Below are 6471 nucleotides of genomic sequence, written 5' to 3'. Positions count from 1 at the left end.
ATCAGGCTGAAATACTATAAGATCAATCAGTCTTCCCCATTAGATTTCCCGTACTTCCTGTTTTCTCCTAGACTAGTGAAAGCCTTGAGAATGAATTTTCTTGGACTATTTCCATCCTTCCATTTTTAGCCCCATCTGAAACTAGGAAATAAAAATGCACATAAAAGTTATGGAAAGACAACAGTTCAGGATTTGTTACAGTGGCAAAGACATATGAAATCTTCCCATACTTTCATTTTAGATTTGTGTTTTAATAAAAATTTGATCTGGATGTATCAAAATTATAGTCTTTGAGTGGAGTGTTTCATTGTTTGGAATTATTTCTTCAGTTTAAGGCCCTATTGTTATTTCACTAGTTCAGCTGAAAGAAACTCTTGAGCTAGTACATTTTTTGTGGGGCTATGCTTTCCCCCCTAGCTGATACATTTTAGGAAAGTGAAAAATTGTGGGAGTAAAAGAATGTGCAGTAAATATAAAAACTGCCCTGGGTTTCAGAGTGTACAGGGGATGAAACGGGGCCAGAATAAAGCCCTAAATTTGTTTTCTTCTTCAGAAAAATGACTTTTAAGTCTTCAGAAACCATACACACCAAGTACTTGAAAAAACAAAATGCTCTTTCCCAGGTATGTAATTACCTCAGCTCACAGCCTTCTAGACAACCTTTCTCAAACACATTGGCTAGAATGCCAAACTTCATTAGGTTTCAGAGTAACAGCCGTGTTAGTCTGTATTCGCAAAAAGAAAAGGAGGACTTGTGGCACCTTAGAGACTAACCAATTTATTAGAGCATAAGCTTTCGTGAGCTACAGCTCACTTCTTCAGATGCATATCGTGGAAACTGCCGATTGAAACTTCATTAGAGCACTGAAAAAGATCAGAGTTTTGAAACCTCCACCTGCCACATAGTTAAGTGCAGAGACTATAAGATGTTGCTGCAACCCTACCTTTTTCATTTCCATATGGGTTTTCTGTACCATACACTCATACTCCATTGATTCACAATAAGCAAATCTCAAAAGAATGGCTCGTGAAATTGCTAGTAATTCCTAGCTTTGGTAGTGCTTCTGTTCCCGTATTTCAATGTATTGCATAAGTGCCCGAATCAAAAAATTCTGAAGTTTTTGCATGTTTTTTTAACTTCACAATAGATTTTGGGCCTGTAGGTTTGGGGCAATGACAGAGGCCTGTACTTACTCGTAATGGACTATTTTACCTGTCCTTATGCTCAGATACCATAGTGATGAGTTACAGTATAACACCCTAAGATAGATACAACTGGTAGTGACAGAGTGAGTTCCTTTCAATGAAGTCAGTGTTTGGAATAATTGTTGAGAATTTTTGTTGCTCTTGTAAAGTGTCTGGAGCGATGGATAGCATGTCAGTCTGAGGACACATTCTTTTAATTGCATTAATAGCTTCTAAAAAACCCAGACATTGTCAAAACATATGCAATAGTTTTGTCTTATTTACAGAGGTGATGGTCATCCATCTTTAAGATGTCTCAAATTGGGTACCCAGTAATTAAGGCACTCAATAATACAAGTCATTTTTAAAATCTAGGCTGCTTCTTTTATCAAACAAATATTGACTGTTTGCAGGAAAAAACAGATCAAGTCCGAAAATGTTAATTTATTTTATTTTTTTTAGTAGCAAAATTATGTTCTAAGTTACTTTAGCACTAATGTGCATGAGAAATGACAGAGAAAGAACCAAACCATTACATCTTCCTACCCATGGCCCTGATTCAGAAAGGTACTTAAGCACTATTGAAGTCAGCGGGTTACCCATGTGTTTAAAGTTAGGCATGTGCTGAATGAGGGCCGTTGACTGCTCCTACATGAAGCTGCAGGGTCACATTATACTATTGCAATTGAGGAATTCTGCTAGTCAGGTGAAATAGTTCCTGCCCCTCTCTTGTGGCAATATAAAAACATTACATTAAGTAACCCACCCACTTCCTGGTTTTGCTAAATTCCAATCCCAGAGGAGAGAAGAGTATTCAGTGCAGGTAAGAATGGCTCACAGTAACACAATACAGCTAAGGAACGAAATGGAGTGAAATTCTTCTGACTCTATTGAAGTAAATGGCAGTTTTGCCATAGGCTTCAATAGAGCCATGACATTAAACAAATTGTGGTGAGCAGTGGCTAAACATTCTGTAACTCCAGTTACTCCCGAGTATACGTTCAGGCTGACATTTTCAATGCCATCTTGGGGTTCTGGCCTGGATGCCCAATTTCTATTAAAATGAATGGAAAATGGGCACCCAAATCCCCTAGGCAGCTGTGGAAATCTAATCCTAAAATTTTTCCCCTCCTGCAACAGCTATCCCTGATATTGGAGGGGAGGGATTTGGGGAGAGGGATAGCTCAGTGGTTTGAGCATTGGCCTGCTAAACCCAGGGTTATGAGTTCAATCCTGGAGGGGGCCATTTAGGGATTGGAACAAAAATTGGGGATTGGTCCTGCTTTGAGCAAGGGATTAGACTAGATGACCTCCTGAGGTCCCTTCCAACCCTAATATTCTATGATTCCATGATTGGGTAACACACAAGGGAGGTTTCTGAACTCACAGCCACTCTGTGCTTGCAACAACCAGTAGTGGCTTGTCTAGACTGAGCATTAGTGTGAGGCAAGTTGAGGTGTAAATTTATAGTCTACACCTGTGAAACTGATAAATGAAATTGTTCATAAGTAAAGTTTTATGAATGAAACAACATTCATTCATAAAACCAGTCACCCCCAAGAACTACCTAATTGACAAATTAAGATGCTTGTCAAGAGCCATAGCTGTTCAACCAGCTGCCCTTGTAAATTTCTCTTTCAATCCAATTGCTGCTTAAATCACTGAAACTTGCACTATTTCAACATTGTAACCTCTTCTCACTGTTTGCCATTCATTATACTTACCATATTGTAACTCAAACACCATTTTAAAATGCTCACTCCATTTTGTAAAAGCCTGCTACAACCTTCATTTTGCAAAACCCGGATGTAATCTTATTAGTTTAGTTTAGACGTGTGAATGAGGTACGTATGGATGATGGAATCAACCTCCAGCCCCAGCCCGTCCTGATGAAATAAAGTGTAAACACCCAATGGCTGAAGATGCAGCCAACAGCCCTGACAAAGCAAGAAGAGTCCACCCTAAAAAGAAAAGACCAAAGGTACAATTGAAAGAACATCAAAGCCAGGTCCCAGGCTGAAAGTCATGTCTGTAATTGACGGGTGATCAATCATACCAAACCCAGAGGCAGCGTGACTCAGCAAGACCTATAGACTCTGGATTCAAACAAAAGCCTACAAAAAGGATGGGTGAGATGGAAGATTTTGGAGGGTAACATTCTGCTGCCAACATGGAAGGGCATCAGTGCATGCCCAACAGAGACCCAGCTCTTCCTTGTGCCCACCTTTCCTGGCCAGTTAGCCGCCATAAGCTACAAACCAAAGCCGCAAACCCAAGCCACAAACTCAAGCTACATTCAGGACTGGTAACTATCTAGCAGCTGCAGAACATTTGTGTGTGTGAGTGTGTGTATAAGTATTAGGTATTAGCTAGGGGTTATAGATCAAATTGTTATCATAATAAACATGGGATCTTTGCCTTGTCCCCTAAAACGATCCTGTGTAGTTTTGTCTGCATAACACGCCATGCAGTACAATAACTGGCTGTGTGGATCCTGCTGCTGTGCTCTGAAATTCCCCAACTGCACACTGACCTAATCCAATAAACACCCCAGATTGCTGTATACTAATTCTCTACCTAGACAAAACAACACACAAAGCATCAGCTAAACCCTCCACTCTTCACTCTATTAAAAAGGGAGCAAGGGCCTCTCTGTTTCAAACTGTATAAAAGCTATATAATATTTGCTATGGCCTGAAAAAGCAACCTGTGCCAAAAGATAATTCACCGTGCTATAGTCAGATGCGAGCGATAGCTCAGGCTTTCGAGGAATAGCTGCTTTTTTCAATCTGGTCCTGGAATACTGCTGGGGTATCCATTCTGTGGGAGAACACAGGAGGCTGGGTATTGCAAGTAAAGGAGTAAAAAGGACAAAGAAGAGCCTGGCTGCCCAGTTCTGTCCACAGGAAACTTAGACGATTGAGTCAGTCAAAGTGCTAAAATACCACGGTGATGGGGTGCCCTTATAAAAACCTAAATGGAAGGAAGGAACTAACAAACCATGAAAGCATGCACCACTTCCCAGACCAGGCAATCTGGAGGGAGTGTAGCAGAAAACGCCACACGAAGAGGTCTTCCCTTCCAATAAGTATGCTACTAACCTAGTGTTTAATATGGATAAAATGTGTTAATTGCATTGAAGCATAGATTTTTAAATCCAGAAGGGGACCATTCTGATCTAGTCTGTCTTTCTGCAAAACAGAGGCCATAGAACCTCACTCAGTAATTTCAGCATCAAGCTTATATGAAATTATATTCTATTCAGGTCAACCTTCAATTTTATTTTATATTATATTTCAATATTATATTGGTGCACCTGTGCCAAGGCTAGATTTTTAAATGTATTTACCTGTTTTCCAACAAAATTTATAAAGTTATGGCACTGGACACCTGTGATGAAATATGGAAAACACAAAGATAAATACTGCTAGTGTAAATCTATTGCAACTCCCCTGAAATCAATGGCTTTCTCATGAATTCAGGGCAGAGGTTTTGGGCGCGGTCTGGGGCAAAATTTGAAATGGCACCCCCCACAATTACCACTGAAAGGAGGCCTACAGGGAGGGGTTGGAGAATGAGTCAGCCCCATACACATCCAGTCCCGTGACGGATGGCTCCCGTCCTATGGGACTGGAATAGGTTCCCCATTCTGGGCATTGTGACTTGGTTCACAGGATTGCAGTGCCACTCAGGTTTGGCCCGGCCACCTCTCCATTAGGACCTGGTTTCAGCTCCACTAGTTTGTGGCCCCTCTCAAACAGGGGCAAGCTGCCCCTTTTGCGCCCCACGCCCCCAATCCTCCTCCCCCACACACAGGAGGCCCTGTTTGAATTTGCACCAGTATGATGAACATCAGAATTGGGTTCTATGTGTAAAGATTGCTAAATGGGGTGATGTGTCCCCTACGTTACTACCTTATTTCTATTTAAATAGCGCTTTTCATCACAGAAGCTCAGAAATCTTCACAATCACCATACAAACAAGTAGATGTGCAATAACCAAAGCAGAACCATCATTGTCGTGGACCATGGCTGCTATTATGTACCAGCACAAAACGCTAAATGTTATGCCAAGATTTTACATGGCATTCTAAAGAGTAAATGAGCCATAAAACCCATTCAGAAGGAAAACATTAGGAGATCACCAGAATGAATTTCAAAAGGGCATCCTATGCCAGAATCAACCCCAGATTCAATAAGACAAGCATAACAGCTAACCACTAACACTAATTGCTACACATCCAGGGCATAACTTTCTTTTCTTGGGCCTCAATCCTCAAGGTAGGGTGTTCAGATGGTACAGTTAACTTGAAATGCTGCATTTCAATCTTCCCTTTGTCTACTGATGTATGCTTGACCTGAGCTATGAACAATCTGGTGCTAATTACAGGGCAAATGGAAAAAAAAAAAACAGCTACATATTATTGATGCAAATGTCATTTCCCTGGTGTCTAAGACTTTGTAGGAGAGTTGCTCTGCTAAATATTCTGTTCTGGTGCTCAATGTTTTGAATGCCTTGTTCCCCAGATTCTTGTTTAAAAAAAAAAAAACAAACCCACTCCAAACAGTGATGTCCTTGCATCTTAATATACTTTTGCCATAACTCAGGCTTCATAACATGATGAAGCATAACATAATCATAATTCATAACATGTCTAGCTGGCAGCCGGTATCAAGCGGAGTGCCTCAAGGGTTGGTCCTGGGGCCAGTTTTGTTCAATATCTTCATGAATGATCTGGAGCAGTGGTTCTTAACCTTAACTGCAGCCTGCACCCCTTTGGTTCTCAAAATATGTTCTCACACCCCTTATCAAAAATTGTTGAAGTAGGTCAGGTCTTTAAACTTAGATATCTATTTTTGTTTGTTTAATCAAACCTATGTATTTATTGACATACTTTTTTAACGATTACTGTAATATACAAAGTAGTTGTACTTACGTGACTGTGCTTAATTTGTGTTTTCAATGATTTACCTTCTAAAAAAAATCTGGCATGTCTCACACTCCCAGAAAGGGCATCTCACATTCCCAGGGGGTGCGTGCACCCCAGGTTAAGAACCATTGATCTGGAGGATGGCGTGGATTGCACCCTCAGCAAGTTTGCAGATGACACTAGCCTAAAGAAATCTGATGAGATTCAACAAGGACATGTGCAGAGTCCTGCACTTAGGAAGGAAGAATCCCATGCACTGCTACAGACCAGGGATTGAGTGCTAGGCAGCAGTTCTGCAGAAAAGGACTTAGGAGTTACAGTAGACGAGAAGCTGGATATGAGTCAACAGTGTGCCC

This window comes from Lepidochelys kempii, chromosome 7 (genome assembly GCF_965140265.1).
Source record: "Lepidochelys kempii isolate rLepKem1 chromosome 7, rLepKem1.hap2, whole genome shotgun sequence".
Classification (NCBI taxonomy): domain Eukaryota; kingdom Metazoa; phylum Chordata; order Testudines; family Cheloniidae; genus Lepidochelys; species Lepidochelys kempii.
The sequence above is the reverse complement of the archived record's forward strand: the minus strand, read 5'-3'. Positions refer to the sequence as shown.